We start from the raw sequence: 18,879 nt of genomic DNA on the forward strand, positions 1-18,879 counted from the left end.
GGGTTTTCTTTGATGGTGTATCATTCATCAATGTATCCTTAGCACTTAGAACAATCCACTCACATACTTAATGCTTAATAAATATTTCTGGAATAAATGAGTGAATTTCCCAGTGCATATAGAAAATACCTGTTTTACTTGATATTTTATGTATTAGTATTATATTGACAAAGCCAATACATATTCTGCTCCTAGGGTAGCCTGGGAGCAGATTGAGGCTTGACTGGTTAGCCATGAGCCATATGTATGGAAGGGCATGGGCTATTCTGTTAGGAAATTCAGCTGAGAACCAATCTAGGTCTTGGTGTAAACTTTAATCATTTATTATTCTGTAACCATCACTACATGCTGTGTAGTTTTGTGTATCAGATTGGAGGAAACTGAAACACATTTTTGATATATATAAATTTACATTATTTAAATACTTGGCATAGAAACTTTCCCCATAAGAGTCTCTCATAAAATCTCAGAATGTAATCCTTCTATTTCTTCCTCAATCCATGTCCCTATGAATAACTGGCTCGATAGATTACCTGCATATACATAAGCTACTTTATGTAAACTATCTGGTCAAGAAAATAATTTTTGAACAGCAAATAGTTAATCTCAATGTCCAGATATGCTAGAAGGCAGGCAGACAAATGAGATTGCTAAGCCCCATATTTACAAATGAACTGAGGTTTATAACATGGGTGTTACTGTACTTGTACATCCATAATCAAAGGCCAGTGTTTCCTATCTCAGAGAAGGCTGTCTGCAGTATAGTTTGTAGTTTCCAGGGAGTGGTGAGGTCGGTCCGTCTGAGGAATCAGCCTGACATTGACCAGGGTGACAGATGTGGAGGCCCCATTGTCTTCACACTAATAATATGGTCTGAGTGAAAAAAAGGGTACAGGGTGGCTTCCCGCCAGCCATCCACAGCCTTCCATGGTTGGGGGAAGCAGTCATGGTCATGGGTGGTTTTCGTTTTGTTTCTTTTAGTCCAAGACCATGTCAAAGAACCTGTCTTTTTCACACCAAATATAAGTACAGAGATTCCCAAGAACTAATACTGGGTGTGGTTTTGTCTGAAAGAAAGACCTTGAATACAAAAAGTTAAGACAGGTAGTATGTCAGAAGGCGTGTTTAGTTGGGGTGGGGGAATCCTGTGAAGATCCTGTGAGACAATGCTTGTCCTGGTTGCTATCTCATATTTTCAGTGTGGCAAGGACCTCACTGTCTATCCTCAGATGGAGGTATTTTGGTACCTTCTCTAGAGGATTGTGTGTGTCTGTGTGTTGTGTATGTGCATGCATGCATTTGTGGGGGTGAGTGGCAGTGAAGATAGAAATACACTGATCAAGAATGCCAAAGTATGTGAGGAAATAGGTTGTGCCTGTAAATATAACAGCCCCTCTGAGAAACCCTGCATTATGAATACCATGCTTTTTTTGAGACCCCTGGGCAGAGGTTAATGGACAGTGGACATTTAAATGGAAAGAGAACAAAAGTCAGCCTTATTGCTGTGCCTTAGACCTTTTCTTCATATACTACTGGTCACCATGGCAGAGCACCAATGACATTCTCTTTCCCAAATAAAATGGAAGATATTATTCCTCCAGCTTTATTTAAACTCAGTTATTTTCAATGAGGCTGAGGGAGGCAGAGGTTAAAAGGCCATGGGCAAAGGGTGAGAATGGACAGGTTTTGTATTTGTCCCTGGCTTGGCCCCTTGGAAAGGCCCACATGTGATTGAAAAATTTAAGTAGTCCTTTGACTTCTGCAGGAGAGTAGGGTTCCCTGGGTGAACTGAAGATGTAAGTACCCCCCTCTCATCCTCCTCAAAGATGGTTTGGTCAATGTAGTCCCCTGCAGCCCAGCTTTCTGCTCACCTTCCTCCTTTCCCAATCCACACCACCACCTCCCACACTGCCTCTCCTATCCTGAGTCTATTGTAGTCAGTTTCAAAGCTGCAGTTGTATTTGCCCTCAGCTTAGAAATCAAGCCTAAGGGTATTGTGGTTGAAGATGTGATTCCTAGAGTCTCTTATGTCTTCTTAAGAGATGCAGAGATGGATAGACTTTATCTGATATTCTTTATACCATCTTCGGATATAAACTAGGCAACTAGTTGAGGCATCCAGAATGACATTATAAATGTGAGAAGATAGCAAAATGCTTTGACCAGTAACAGTATTGGGCAGCAAAATGCACTTAAATGAAATCCTATTGCCCAAACGCTTTTATGAAATAATAAAAGTGGTGCTATTTTTCATTAACTATAATGATGACTATTGGTACAGCTTGGACCCATTAGCATAATTTGAAAAAGAGAAAATTTAAGGTGTTTATTAAAAATGAATACATCTAACCTTTTCTCTCTTATTAAGAAAATATATATTTAAAAGCTTAACTGGCCCTAACCAGTTTGGCTCAGTGGATAGAGCATCAGCCTGCGGACTCAAGGGTCCCAGGTTCGATTCTGGTCAAGGGCATGTACCTTGGTTGCGGGCACATACCCAATAGGTAGTGTGCAGGAGGCAGCTGATCAATATTTCTCTCTCATCGATGTTTCTAGCTCTCTACCCCTCTCCCTTCCTCTCTGTAAAAAATCAGTAAAATATATTTTTTAAAAAAGCTTAACTGATGATCCTATTTCCAATATGTGCAAAGGAAATTAATGGTTCTGTGAAAACCTTAAGCTTTACATTTCTCTCATTTCATATTTATACCTTTCTTGTTCATCTTGTCTCAATGCAGGGATTGCTGTTTATTTTTATATTTTGCATTTACCATGTTTTGTTTTAAACACAAAATAGAAGTAACAAGAGAATGAGAAACACAGAAAAACCCTTTTGGGTATCTTTATGACATTGTATGAATGAGAATCAGTAAGTCATTTCCTCCACAGTGCCCAGTACAAATATACCATCAGCAAACCTCGGCTGAGAACTGGGCAATATTAAACTTTGAAAAACATTTTGCTTTTGTTATTTTTTCAATCGCATCCTAAAACTTTTGAATAACTATTTTCCCAAAATGCTACCATTTCTTCCTAGTGTAGAATAATTGGATTTTCTTCCTGAAATCTTATATTATTGCTCTGCAGGTCAAACAATGTATGTTAACCTCCTGTTTAACTCAAACTTGGCTGAAGAGATTTATTTCAAATTTTGCAAGATAATTGACATTTAAAACTACAAAAGTACACAAGGATAGTTTTTTGCAAACTCTTGAACAAGCAAAAGCAAAATCATCAAATGAAAATTGATGTCTGAGTTTAAACCAGAAGTCAGAGAAATCTTCAGTAATAAGCAGATTGTTTATTCCTGAGACGATCGGGTTTAATATGGCTTTATATTGGCTATTCAGACTCTGTATGGATTAACATTTCCATATTTTACTTTTGCTAATTTACCATATGACCTACATTTTTCTTCTTAGTGTATGTAAAAGAGTTTAATGATGTCTAATAGACTTTTAATGTATTATCTATATATTTCATCTTTGTAATTAAAGATGGCAGTGTTAATAGACTTGCTATATTGTATCCAGGTTGGTTAAGTGCATTTTTCACAGCAAATAGCCTTTCAAAAATACTGTGCTTTAATGTATATTTTGTAGTGATAATTCCGACTGATAAGTAATATCTTTTATAGTTCAGCCTTCTTAGGCACAATTCACAATTGTGGGGAAAAATAATCTTTGTGCATTTGTCTATCCCCCTGAGGATAAAGTCCATTAATCAAGCGTGGGTGCTGCTGAGGCTGTCTAGCCCCCTCACACCCGCCTCCCCCCCGCCCCCCCCCCGCATGAAGCTCATTGGCCATTGTCTACAGGCTCCTGTGGCCCTGACTGCTGGCTCCTCAGGTGTCCCTAAGCTCCTTGTTTCTGGGAATCCCTGGTGAGTTCAAGACAACATTTTTCTCTTTAGGGAGAAAAATGAAGAGAACAAGGTTCGGGGACAAAAGAGACCACAGGTGCTCTCTGGAGTGCAGGAACAGAATGGACACTTGAAAGAAGTTCCAGTCTAGGGAAGTAACATTTGGGGCTGAGTTGAGTAGAAAGCCCACAGAACTTATGGGAGCCTCAAGGACCATGTTTCCAAGATTGCAAACGATTTTGTGCCATGGGACCCATCCTTTCTCTCACTGTTACATTTGAGTTTGGTCCAGCTGCCTGTGCAACACATGTGACTTTGCTTGAAGTTGTCTTCATTTCACTCCTAAAGCTCAGCCACTTCCAGGGCAGAGAAGAGCAATTCCAAGTGGTCATCACTATCTCCACCAAGACCACCAGGTACTTATTAAATGGTCATGGGCACAGAAGAGATGGTGAGCTGCCTTTTTTTGTCAACACCTTTTTCCTTCAGAAAATCTGTTGCAAAAATTATTAATCAGGGTTACTTTTGTATCTTTATTATCAGTTGATATTATTTTTGTAGTTCTGACTGAGGATGCCCTAATTTATCAGTGCTGATCTTTTTTACCTTTAAGAATCAAATGGAGGAGTTAAATGTGTCATGCCTTACTATGAAGGGCAGAGCTAGGTCAATAAATTGGAAGGTTTAAAAAGATAGGTCCTGATTCAGTGCAAGGAGTTTTTCTAGCAATTTAAGCCATCATCCATCCTTGGACTGGACTGCCTAACTGGCGTGCTGCCCACCTGCCAGACTCATCACTGTGTACTCTGCCTTCCATTAGGAAAGTGGGGGGCAGTTCCTAAAATAATAAACAAAATCCCTAAAAAAATAACTTCTTTGCTTTGGGTCTTTGCTCTGAAAGACTGATGTGCAAAAGACTGGAGATCAGGGTTCCTTCAGAGGCTATTCCAAGAGCCAAAGAAGGTTTGGCTTGCACACCTCCTCACCCGGCACCATAATTTGTCTGTGCATCTCTTACAGGTACATGGGAGTCTGTTAGCCATTCAGTTGCTCAGCTAACTTCGTCTTGCTTGCTGCCACCCTTCCATATTCCTCTAGAGGGGGAGCTGGGGTATAGTGGAAAGAAACACTGGGTTTGGAGTTGGAATGTGGGTTTCTAATGCTGACTTTACTATGGTGGGTAATTGGCTGACTTTTTTTTTTGGAAGCTTTATTACCCCATCTGTGAAATGGGTGCATTGATTAGACTTTTAAGTGATAAAGAATGGAGACCCCTTCTGGCCTTCTCTGTAGTGGACTTTTACAATAGAAATTCATATGGAGGTAAGGGAGACAGGAATCCTCTGATAAAAACAAAATCCAAACAGGATTTCATGAAACCTGGAACTGGTAGGTCATGAAGGATCTGCGTCACCTTGTCAGCCTCAGCAGTGGCTTGGCTCTTCCGCACCTGTTCTATTGCTCCTGTTGCTGTGAATTGGTTTCTATGTCTCATCGAGTCTAAATCCACCCCCCTCCCCGGCTTCATTGCTTTTATATGTTTGTATTTTCCATTTGATCATCAAGTCACCTCACTTTGACCCCTCCTGACTTCTCTCAGTCTTAATAAGGTTTCCAGCTTTGTTCCTATGGCTGTCAGAATCCCTGTTTTTTGTCCCTTGTTCTTACTGCTTCGGGAGAGAAGCAGATGGCTCTACCCAGTTGCTGTAGTTCCTGTTCAGAGCTTTTCCTATCAAGTTATCCCATAGATAGATGTAACCCTAACATTCTATTGGCTGTAGTTATGAGGAGGTGGGCTTCTGTGGCACAGAAAATGGCCACCCCTATTCTAGGCACAGCTCAGAACCACTTCCTTTAGCAGAGACTGATTTTGTCATTCAACACAATAGACATAGTACTATCTACCTTATAGAGAGGAGGGTCAAATGATGTCATCATTATCACAATCTTATTTTGTACCTACTATGTGCCAGATGCTAAGTATTTTCAATGTATATTATTTCTTTTTATTTTCATACAACGCCATGGGTACGGTTTATTATTTTCCAGTTTTGCAGATGTGGCAATTGAGGGCCAGACAAGCTAAGTAACTTACCTAAAATTATGCAACTATTAGGTTGCAGAGCCAGGATTTGAGTTGAGGCGGTTGAGAAGCATCCAGCTCATATCCTGGCCCACACCAAGGGGCCAATATATGTTTATTTCTTGTCCTCTTAACCAGCTTTTGCTGTTTTGTTGAATTTTGTCTGCTAAGACTCATCTGATACTTTTCCTTATTATTACTTCAAAACTACTAACTCTATGAGCACTAGGACCCACAACCACGGTGAAACACAGATCTTTCTTTCTGTAGCTGCACCAGGCAGCTAACCCCAAAAGCTCAGATCTGTTCAGCTTGGCTAAACCCACCTGCCCACCTTGGCTTCAGCCATGCCACCTCACAGCTGGCCATGGGTTTATTGGCAGGGAAGGAAAGAGGGTAGTTAGGGATTTTCAACTCTGAAATTGTGAAAGTCATGTAATAGTAGACTTTGGCTGCTTCATATACATCCTTTCACACTTTCAGAGTAAATTTTTAGAAACTCAAGAAGCATTTTAAAAGCGTTATCGGCCTATTATTGATTTAAAATAATCATTGACTCATTTATTTATTTAGATATTGATTCTTTCACTTAACAATATCTGTCAGACTTCAGGTCTTTTTTTTTTTCAGCTACTAAGGAAATAGAACATTAATAATACAAGATTTTGCTTTTAAGGAACATTCAATCATATTATTAATGCTTAACATTTGAGGATGGCCTTTGGCAAAACTAAGAGCCAGGTGGAATGCACCATCTTCTCCATTCCTTTCCATTTTTACATCCTAGTTACAATTCTGGTGTTTCCTTTCTTGAAGCTCATAGAAGCCTTAAGTCACTCCATTTTTGCAGACAACAAGGAAAATAGCTAAGAGGCCAATTTCTCTTAAGGATACTAATGCCTTTTAGCAACTTGATGTAATATTTTGTACTGCCATTTAATTCACTTGATAGAGAAGCCAACAATTTACTTTTAAGTACTTAGCTCCAAAAACCCCTGAAGATCCTTTTGAAAGCAGGAGCTGTAACCTCTTCGGGGTTCACATCAATATTAAGAACTGGCAATAGTCATAGTAATGAAGCTATCACTTTGCTCACTGTGTGCCAGGCAGGGTGTAAGATTATTTTCCTGCATAATATCAAGTCCCATAGCAGCCTGGTGAAATTAGATGTGCATTTCCCCCCATTGTGACTTAGAGAAAGAAAATCCTAGGATCAAGGTCACACAGGTGGAGCCAGTATTCAAGGCGAGTGTGTCGGACCTCTGACCTCAGTCTGCTGTGGGACTCTGCTGCTTGGTGGCACCAGAGTCAGCTGGTCTCTCCCCTTTTCCAGGCTGTGGGGTCTCTCGCTTCTCTCAGCTAGTGCAGCAGAAACTCTTCGCTTGGTGGAGATGAGGAAGAGGCACCTAGAGAACTGGATAAGATGTTGTCATGGAGGAGTCTCTGAGCCCCTTCAGAAGTTGCAGAGCTAGATTGGACAAAAAGATCAAGCATTGCAAAGAAGCCTGGGGTTGGCTCTGAGCAAAGGTCATTGAGAAGCCGATGAGGACTATAGTCTGTGATGTTGAACTTGAGAGAAGTAGTTTATAGCAAGGGCTTTGCTATCAGAGAGACCAATTGAAATCCTAGTTCTGCCACTTACTAGATTTTCTAGTGACCTTGGACAGATTGCTTAATCTCTCTAAACTCATTCTCCTCATCTATAAAATGGGAATAATAATAGATTCTGCTTTGTAAGCTGTTTTGATGATTGCATGAGATGATTTTTATTAAGCACTTCCTATAATGCCTGGCCCATGGGAAGTGCCCAGTAAATATTAACTAGGTAAACTCTTGGGATGTCATGCAAGCTCCCTGTAACAATTCTGTGTGCAATGTGTTACCCAGTGGCCACTACCTTAGGGAGGCAGAAAAGCAGCTGGGATCATAGCAACATCTCGGAGGAGACCTGGAGGAGTCATACTCGGGGAAAACACCAAGGCAATTGGGGACATCAGGGCAATGGAATGAGCCCTTACAAAGCCAGGATGCGGTCATGTACATCCAGGGCATTGTTAAGCTGTTTCTGTTTCATTGTTTATAGGGTTTCCTAGCAGATGTATTATGGTTTAGGGCAGCCTTGGGCAAACTACGGCCCGCGGGCCGGATCCGGCTGTTCTATCCGGTTCTCTTGCTCTCCCCTCCGCTCCTTTACTTTGAATTTATATTAGTTCACACAAACACTCCATCCATGCTTTTGTTCCGGCCCTCCGGTCCAGTTTAAGAACCCATTGTGGTCCTCGAGTCAAAAATTTTGCCCACCCCTGGTTTAGGGTGATAAGCCCAGCTCCAAGCTTCCCTGGAAGAACTTCACCAGTTTATTTTTTCATCAAACCAAATGATGTCATTATGGGAATTCCTTTTCTGCCCAGGTATGCACACATACAGATTGTTATTACATTCACAATAGGGAACAGAAGGCATGGAATGGTGGGTTTGTTCACCATTCAGATGCTTATCCCTAATGCTGTTAAATTTCCTCCCGGTAATGCTGTCATCCCCATGCTTCCTGCCCCTATCAAAACTTTGGGATTCCCTTACAGACCTGAAGTTTGTTTGTAAATATGTCCTCAAACCTACTCCCATCACACCCATGGGCTCTGATTGGAGACAGACTAGATTTGATAGTAGATGTAGCAGCTCTATATAATGCCTGGCCCATGGGAATACTAGCATGGAGAATGGCAGGAAGTTAGGCCAGGGCTCTATGAGCTCTGTTGCATCTACCCATCTCTTGCCATTGTAGTGCCAAAGCAGCCATACACAATATGTAAGTGAATGTGTGTGACTGTGTTCCAATAAAACATTATACCAACAGGCAGTGGACCACATTTGGCCTAGAGGTCATAGTTTGCTGAGCCTGATCTAGTACTTTCTCCTCATTTTGTCTACAGAGCCCAAACACAGACTAAAATCTAGTAATTTGGTAGAAGTGATAGGGTTGTACTTGCAGTGTAAAGATAATAGTTTGCTAGTTTTCGTCAGCTTCCCATCGATTGATTGCAATTGTCACTTAAGGCAGGCATTGACAAAGGTTGTTCTTGCTGCAAATTCAAGGCATGCGGTATTCAATTTAGGTGACATGTAAGCACATTAGCCTCTCCTGTGAGGTATTAAAAGTTTAGTGAAGACAAAAGTTGATGAAAACAAAAATATGCTTCAACTTGACAAGAGTAGTCTACAGAGGATACTGATGACAAATATGCTATTTTTCTTCTCTGTGTAGCTGATGGCCCCTGCTTGGTTTCAACTGTGACATACACAGTAGACTATTATTAAAACACACACACACAGATATATTAGAATGGTCTCTTAAAGCAAAATATCCACTAGAGGTGTTCACACATGCATGAGAGAAGAGTTTGCTTGCGAACATGTCAAGATCAAGTTGGTTTGTGTGGGACTGATATGTAGGACTTTTAAGAGTTAGTGGTGGCTCTTTGCCTTGCTGATGAGGCTGAAGGTAGACAGATCATATTAAGATCTCCCCTCATAAAATCATCTGTGACCCTCTCAAGTTTCTGCTAAAGTTTATTGAAAATCTTGCCTTGCCCTGGCTGGTGTGGGTCAGTGGTTAGAACATCATTCCATGCACCAAAGGGTCACAGGCTCAATTCTCGGTCAAGGGCACATACCTGGGTTCAATCCCTACTCCCTGATGGGCCATGTGCAGAAGGCAAGCAATCCATGTGTCTCCCATCTATGTTTCTCTTTCTATCTCCCTCCCTCTTGCTCATCCTCCCTACCTTCCACTCTCTCTCTAAAAACAATCAATGGAAAAAATATCCTCAGTTGAGGATTAACAAAAAAGAAAAAAAGAATATTGCCTCTAGGATTGGCTGATGTCAGTGGACCCTCCTCAGGGTTGCATAGAGGTCTCTATAGTACATGTGGAGAGGTCAGGCATATGTGGGGAAGTCTTGATACTGCCTTGCTATTTATGATTCTCCTGATCCTTCTACCACTGCTGCTGATGTCCGTGAATAGCAATAGAGATGAGTCAAGTACCTTCTAACTTGGGATGGATCAGATGCTCAGTTTATTGATATATTGAACTGATGCTGACAACAGGGGGTACTTCACGGAGCAGTATCTAGGACCTGCTGGGTTCTGGCTCCTAATCCCAAAGTTTGTTTAAGGTGAATTTAAGGTGAGTTGTTCTGCCTGAGTACCATAGAGAAGACGGAGCCTTAGGAGGTCCCTAAGGGAGACCTGGCATGAGATGTTTATTGAAGCATTCCTCCTTTTGTTTCCTCCCTTCCTGTGTCTTGTCTGGGAAGGGCTTTGGGACTAAGACACAGGAGGCTTTGGATTTATGAGTGAACATGTCAGAATTTGGCATTATTGGCTTTAAAACCATCATTGCACAATGAGGAAAGCTGCCACATAGAGCAAACTCAGAGGGTCCTGCATCCCCAGTAATGTTCAGGCCCTCTCTGTTATTCCCTAAATGTCACAGTGTGTATACATCCAAGGCTCCGTCCCCAGGCTGTCAACTAGCTGATGGCCCCTGCTTGGTTTCAGCTGTGACATACACAGTAGACTATTATTAAAAAAACACACACAGAGATATGTTAGAACAGTCTCTTAAAGCAAAATATCCACTAGAGGTGTTCACTCATGCATGAGAGAAGAGTTTGCTTGCGAACATGTCAGGATCAAGTTGGTTTGTGTGGGACTGATATATAGGACTTTAAGAGTTAGTTAGTGTCAGTCCCCAGTACCACTCCCATCACTGCTCTGCTGATCAGAACAAGCAGCCTCTATATGGGAGACCCTGGGCTCTCCAGGGCACGGCCACCTTCCTGGGACTGACTCTACCTGGGAATGGGATGGGGCAGCAGCAACATATCCCTGCCAGGCCCTGCTCATAGCTTCTGCAGCAGTGATGCAGGCTGAGAACCCAGCTAGGCTCATCTAGACTCCATCTCTCCTATCCTCACCAGTGACTAAAGCTGGGCCGAGGACATGAGCGGCCTAAAACCACTGACTTCGAAGTCAGGAGGCTTGGATTAGGGTTCTTTCCCCACGAAAGTCTGAAACCTCAAACAAACTCCTTCACCTCCCTGAGCCTCCGTTTGTTCATCTGTAAATGAGTGTTCTCAAAACTTTAGCACCCCCCCTTTTTTTTGCCATCTATTTATACAATCTATATTCCTGTTTTCTGAATATTTCTATATATGTAGATTGGCTTTATCTGGCTGAATTTATTTTAACCGTATCTTAAATGAAAATGTCAACAAAGGCATGGGCTTGAAGTTATCATTCATTATTTCCATGGAGGTTCGGAAAAATGCTAGTTTATAAACTAAATAATAAAATGAAAATGTTCCACACTTTCTTTTTAAAAAAATATAGCTTATTGATTTTTACAGAGAGGAAGGGAGAGGGATATAGAGTTAGAAACATTGATGAGAGAGAAACACCAATCAGCTGCCTCCTGCATGCCCCCTATTGGGGATCGAGCCCACAACCAAGGTACATGCCTTTGACTGGAATTGAACCCAGAACCCTTCTTCAGTTAGTGGGCCTATGCTCTAACCACTGAGCAAAACTGGTTAGGGCAATGTTCCACACTTTCACTGGCTATCAACCAGGAGCACGCATATGGGCATGGCAACTCCAGACCAGATGACCATGCAGGCTGCCTCCAGCCCTCACATTCTAGGTGGAAGTGGAGACTTAGGGGCACCGGCAATCCCTGGTTAAAACAGAATTCAGAGCAATATGTGAAAAAGCGTTATTCCCATCCTCGGAGCAACTCTGCTCTTTTTTTTTTTATCACCCTCAAACCCCATTTATGAACATGATGATGGTCTGGGGGAAATGGTGGGTCTGTGTGCCTGCAGGTGGAGTTGATGGAAGCGGTTCTGCCCTGGGAGGGAGCTGGCACTTGCTGCTGTGCTGATCCTTTGAAAGGAGTTTGATTCCTTTGAGCCCTTTTCCATGTCACAGGAGGGCCTCTTTGGGGGCACATGGGTTTGCTGAGCACTGACCCAGGCACCCTGGTGCTCAGATGGCTCTGCTGTTTGCAGCCATCTCCTGGATGTGCCCCTGGCCATTGCTGATGGTAAGTGCTCCAGGAGCCTCCTGGGACTGGCCACAGGATGGAGTGGCCCCTGGAACACGTAAGGGAGCAGGTCCACAGGAAGGGCTTCCAGCTTGGGGGATTTCACAAGGAGAACTGTCCCACGAGCACTGTGGAATCACCTGTGGGGACTTGGGGTTCTCAGGAGAAGATGTTGATTGTCCTACTTAAAATGACTTGGCTGAGGCCAGATGGGAGACACATGGATTGGTTGCCTCCTGTCTAAGTCAGTGTTTTTGTTTTTGTTCCTTACCTTACTGCCTCGATTGCCCTGTGCTCTCTGTTCCTTGGATAGCAGCTGTATTTTGGGGAGAAAGTGTGCTTTAGAAGAAACAGTTATCGCACTCGGACTTGCCAAATAACAATGTGGGGACTCAGAGTGTACCTCCCAGACTTCCCTTGAGGTGGCCTGGAGTGTTCTGGGGCAGCCTCCACACAGGACAGGGACAAGTCCAGGCCATATGTCCCATCAGGAACACAAGGTCCCCTCAGAGGCACGGACACTCAGCTGCCTCCTTCCCCCTGCTTTCCTCTCCTGCATGCCCCCGTGAGTGCCTTCACCTCTTTGATCAATCTTGGATCTGATGTTCATTTTTACCAATTTAATTTAATGAAAAAAGTTAGGGTGAGATGTGGGCCATGTTACTATTCCTGTGTAATATAGCAAGCACATTCTAAGGGCTGTCTACATCCAGACATTTCCCCCAGCATCTGTGCTGCATGCAGCCTTACCAGCCTCATATCACTCGAGGCCACTAGGGTTGAAGAGGAAGAACGGTTGAAAGGAGAGTTATTTCACTTGAAAATCATGCACATGCGCACACACACAGTGCATTTCATTATGTAAACTTTCTTATTCACTCTTATTGCCCAGGATCCCCCTTTCTGCACCCTCTGCTCACTGGCCCTCTACTTGCCATGGCTTTGGCATAGTGCCCTGTGCCCTCACTACCCCTCCATGTATGTTCAAATCCTATCTACCCTTCAGGTCCTACCTCACCTGTCCCCATCTGGCTACACTCCCCATCTTTCATTCAGAGACCATGCCTGCCCCTTCCTTCCTATGGCCTGGCTGCCAGGGAAGACCCCCTCTGAGGCTCTCTTATGGCTCTATTTCCATCCAATGGGTCAGTATTTTGATGTGCCTTTTCCTTCCCTACAAGTCTCTGGGCTCCCAAATGGCAGGATTTGGTCTAAGTCTGATTCATCTTTATATTTCGTACAGCTTCCAGCCCAGTGCTTCACACAAGAAACATCCCCAGTTGGTGTTTGTGAAATGAGTATAATTTGTTTGTATTATGTTTTGTTCTACTTGGTCTTCACAACTGCCTCTATCTCACCCCCAAGCTTCTGACTTACAGATCTGTCTGGATGTCCCCCATGCATTTCAAACAACATGGGCCAGTGAAACCCATCCAGCTGTCTTTCCAAACCCCTCTCCATTTCGTGTTCTCTGCCTCACTTGGTGCAAGGACCACCGATAGGGTCCCCAGCCAGATCCCCTTTCCTCCCTCTCCCTCCTCACTTGATCTAGCACTGAGCTCTGCTCATTTTATTTTCCAGATGCCTCTAGAATCCCTCTTTTCTCTCCCTCACCATGACCACCACTGATACAGGGCCCCCTTGCCTCTCACCAGACTACTGCAAGGGTGTCCTACCTGTTCATTCTGCCTCTCTTGTTCCCCTCAAAACTTCCCTCTCACCGCCACCAGGCCATTCCTGGGAAAATGTTCTGAGCAAACGCCATCTTCCTGTTAAAAAGGCTCAAGCAGTTCCCTCCACTCTGAAGGGCAAATTCCAAGATGGGAAACCTTTCATGATCTGACCCTCCATCACCTACCATTCCTTGCTTTCCACTTTGTCCTAGCCACACTAACAAGCTGTGTCATCTTTCCTAGACCCTCCCTATTGTTTAAAACTTCCGTGATTTTACTAATGCTGTACCATTGGCTTTAAGTCTCTCTCAGCTCCTCCAAGTGGGGTTGCTTCTAATGACTCATGAGTTTAAAATCCACACTGTGACACCCCCCACCCCAGGAAGCTGAGTTGAATGGTGCTGTGTGATCCCTGATACATAGTCCCACCATTGTCCCCACCTGTGCATGAGGCTATCTCCTCTCATGTGAATTTCCTGCATGCAGGGACTGCATCTTTGGATCCTAGCAGGGCCTGGGCCTTGCCAGAAGGCTAGAAGGGACTCTGAATGGTCAGCCTGTAAGGAAGTTGCTAAGCAAGTCTGACACAACAGGAAGCTGAGACTCAAAGAGGTCGAAGGGCTGTCTGACTAGGGAGTGGCACTGTGGGGACGAGGACCCAACCAATGATTCATTGTCCCTTCCTCTGTCCTGCAAGACCTCTGGCCAGATGTTCAGTTCAGGTCTCCCCTCTGCTTGTTGTGGCTCCTTTCTCTCCACCAAATCCTCACCTCTCTTTTTTCCTCCACATATTCACAGAAAATGAACCTTGGTGAAGACTGTCACACACACCAGAGCTGGCTAGGTTACAAAGCCGTCTCTAAATATCTATTCAAAAATTATTTTAGCCTGGCCAATGTGGCTCAATGGTTGAGCATTGGCCTATGAACCAGGAGGTCACAGTTTGATTCCTGGTCAGGGCACATGCTTGGGTTGCAGGATCCCAGTAGGCAGTGTGCAGGAGGCAGCTGATGGATGATTCTCTCTCATCATTTATGTTTCTGTCTCTCTCTTCCTCTCCCTTACTCTTAGAAATCAATAAAAATATATTAAAATTTTTATTTTAAATTCACACTGAGCAAAATCTCTGTGAAAGACTTTTTGAGTAAGAACTTAGTTTTTAGTGTTACAGGGCATGGCATAAAGACTGAGGTAGTACTGTTTGGTGTGATATCATGGAGAAGCCCCCTTCCAGGACCTGGAGACTGGCAGTGTCTGACCCAGCCTCTGGGCAAAGCAAAGCTGCCCCCCCCAAAATCAAACAAACCAACAACAACACAAAACACCCTACATCCTTGTTTACCTGCCCTTGGTGGCTGCGTTGACACTTCTGCAATTGGCAACCACAGTGCCACATCCCCATCAATTGCAGTGTGGCACGTGAATTGGATAATAATAGTAGGTGGAGTGCTGACATTTGTGACTGGTTCCTTTTTCCATTAGAGTGGAGTCAACATTATAAATGACCTGTAATCAGGTTTCTCTCACTCAACATGTACCCCGGGTACGGCTTCTTGACTGAGAGAGAAAAATGAAGTCACCGCTAGTGCTGGAAATGCATCAGCCCTTCATGTCCTGTGGAGTCTCCCCATGGGTACCCCATGTCTGTCACGGTTTCATGGCAGAGAAAACTTGAAAACTGCTGACCCCGATGTTGATTGGTCTGCTTGCTAAGGCAAATGTATTCTCCCCAACTACAAATGGACTTAAGAAGAAATACCTACCTGCAATCAGTCTACAGAAACAAAAATATAAATGCAAATACACAGTGTGAGGCAAAAATAGGTTTCTAGTTGTGAGTACATGAAACAGAGTTTATGCTTATATTATTATTTATTAATTATTGCATTATTTTCCATACAAACAACTGTAAACCTACTTCCTGTTGTGTGTATGTGTGTGTGTGTGTGTGTGTGTGTGTATAATGCATATATTAATAAAAAATATAAAGCTTTGGTTTCTAAGAGACGGGACTTTAAAAAAAAATTTACGTCATTCTCTTTGTAAAGCATGTAGTGCAGTTCTTCCTATAATTAGGTATTATAAAATACAATGACATGCCCTGGCTGGGTGGCTCAGTTAGTTGGAGCATTGTCCTGTACCCCCAAAAAGGTTGCGGGTTCGATTACCAGTCAGGGCACATACCTAGGTGTTGTGGATTCCATCCCTGGTTGGGATGCGTACTGGAGGCAACTGACCGGTGTTTGTCTCTCACATTGATGTCTCTCTCTCTCTCTCTCTCTCTCTCTCTCACCCCCCCTTCCTCTTTCTAAACTCAATAAACATATCCTCAGGTGAGGATAAAATAAAATGTGATGGCACATTTCTTTGCCCTTTCTGGGAATGAGACCCTATTCAGGCAGAGGTCTGTGTAGTAAGGTACAGGTCAGTTCTAAGTGCAGGTCATTTACTAGAAAAAAATCCCTGTCCATTGAAAGATGCACTCTGCCTCCCCCAGCAGGGTGCTAATGGCACAGAAAGGTACAAGCGACACTGAGGTTGGATAAGTCTAAGCCATCATGCTTTCTGAAAGCACAGCTAATGTCCTCTGGGTGATGGCTCTGTAGCATGGACCTGCCATTGGAACGTCCTTGTGAGAGAGGAGGCTGACACCCAACTGTCAGCTGACTTCTTCCTGGGGACAAAGCAGCCAGGGGCCAGTTGAGAGGAGTGAAGATGGGCTTCCAGATTGAGGCCTGGAGTCTGAACTGACACCCAGTGTGTAAACATCATGCTATTTGTGCTTTACCAACCTTGCCAAGCCATCTGGGTGTGCCTCCCTCCCTGCAGTTAATCACGCTGTGCACGGCTTGTGGGCAACGCCCTTCCTGGGCCCTGGGCTGGGCTGGGGCTGTAGAAACTTTTTAACACATGGTCTTTGCCAGCAAGTCTAGAAACAGAATTAGGGGTTAAAGATTAATTCAGAAATGTCCACATATGCTTTAGGGGGTGGGAGAGAATGACATGTCTGAAGATTGGAGTAAGCAAAATCAGTTTTAGGAAAGAGAGGGAGTTATGCTGGGACTTAAGGGAATGGAGAATGTGGGTGGAGGGAGGGTGAGTGGACATGTTGGGAAGGAGAGCACAAAGGCCCAGGAATAGGCATAGACAAGCCCCTTTCCCCTCCGCCAGCTCTAGCTATCTCTCTCCCTCTTCCCCGACTTCCTCCCAACCTCCTTTTTATTTCTCTCCTTTACAATAGAGCTGAATGTTAAGACTAGAACAAATAAATTGGCACAATTAAAAACTAGGAAAATGAAACCCTGGAACACTGTGATCTAAATTAAGTTGTCATGTTGTTACAGGTTGGCTGGGAATGGCCCTCATGGGGTCAGGAACACATGCCTGCCCCAGGTACAGAATTTAGCATTGGCTGGGCAAGTGATGTGTGTCTCATCAGTTGCTTTAGAAGCAAGAAACCCTAACTGTCTTTGTGTCACATGAGTGTCTCTTGCCGGATCGGACTGACCTATGGATTCACTCTTCATCAAGCTCCTGATTAGTAAATCAAAACAATACCAGTGCTGGGCTTTTTGTCACTACACAAGGGGGCGGAGCAGAGCTGGGACTCGGCTTCCAGCTTCCCTTTGCTCTGGCCCATCCTAGCTGATGAGCCTGGACGTGTGCCCAAGTTCCTGGCTTATGTGCCTAGCATCTGGCCAGAAACAGAGTGAGCCCTGGTCAGTTAGGGAAGAAATCAAGCTTACAGGTGCCAGGGTCTCTACTCCACCTCATCACCCCCCTCCCCCCCCACCTAAAGCCAAATACAAGAGAAAAAAACTAGAAAACTAGGACAGAGCTGACAGCATGCGGAGATGGGTGGGTAGGGTGCCAGGGAGGGAGGAGGCAGGACAGGGCAGAGTTGTGTTTGTTTGTGTGTTTTTTTAATTAATGATGGGAAGGATTTGAAGACTTATACAATGGCTTTCCTAGCAAAAATGTAATTAGTTGAAGACAATCTGCCGCTGATGTTGGAGCTGGTGGGTTAACGAAGCCTGCCTTAATGAGAACAGCAGTGTCTCTCAGAGCTACCTTCACAAACCAGGGCTCTCCTAGATTGGGGCTTGATTATTTCCAGAAAAAAAATGAATTTTATTAATTTTTAGGGGGGGCGGGGAATAAGAGCCACAGCACTTTGTGCTTGGCCCAAGACAAGACTCTTGTAACTGTCAATCTTCTCACTCCCAACCCCCTTTCATGCCAGACAAAGTTTGCTGGCAAGGAATAGGTTTTGGAAGGGATTTCAGTGTATGATGTGCTAATTGTACATGTACATCATCTCCTCTAGTCCTTAATTCCCTTTTGGGTTTTTCCCCCTTGGATTTTTTTTTTAGCTCTAATATGCATCTTCCTTGGATGCCAAAATGGAGTCACAGCTGTAGTGTTATAGGGATGTGACTGTGGATGCTCACTGTTTTCCTCAGTGTTGTGGGTCAGATCAGTGACAAGTTCAAGGAGGTTTGTAAGCAGAAAGCAATGCAGACAAGTTTTGTTAGCCTCTGTATTTGACAAGCATTGAATGACTTGCATTGGGTATGACCATTACCCTTTGGTACCTAACACAAAACATGACCTTCAGCGTTTCTCCTACCTTCTCCAAATCTGTTGGCCAGCAGTTTGTTGAATTTGCAGTTCCCAGTTTCCCTGAAAGTGTTCACATTCAAGATTTTCTTCCCAGTCTGTCTTCTACATGTGTTGTTACATTGTGGAAAATATCTGCCATTTCTCTTAGGTCTCTGATCCCAGCACAAGGGGTTGCAGACAGCAAACAGACCCAAGTCGTGCACATGGGTGGCAGACTGCTCTCAAGGAAATGAGTGAGCATCTGTTGACTGTAGACCCTGAAGACAACAGAGAAGACCAGGCAGGAATCCTAAGCAATGACACACCAGACCTAATGGCAATTATGAAGAAAATACTTAGAAAACATCTTCCTAAGAACAGATTTCTCCATAGGTTTTCCCTGCCTGTTTCAAAATGACAGTCTGACACGTATGGTCACCCATGGCACAATTAAATTATTGCTTGAAATTATGCATTTAGTCAACCCAATGCTAAGCTTAACTAAAGAAGATTGGGGGTTTCTGTGGCAGGCAGTGTAGACAGTTCTGAGT

The 18,879-nt window shown here is 43.6% G+C and overlaps 1 protein-coding gene across 4 annotated transcripts in view; it reads left to right on the plus strand.

Moving 5' to 3' along the window:
• The window catches only part of ASTN1 (astrotactin 1), a 289,500-nt gene that overhangs the window by 105,594 nt on the left and 165,027 nt on the right, over nt 1–18,879 (plus strand). The gene's annotated exons all lie outside the window — the stretch shown is intronic.

Source organism: Plecotus auritus (assembly GCF_963455305.1).
Source record: "Plecotus auritus genome assembly, chromosome: 12".
Classification (NCBI taxonomy): Eukaryota; Metazoa; Chordata; class Mammalia; order Chiroptera; family Vespertilionidae; genus Plecotus; species Plecotus auritus.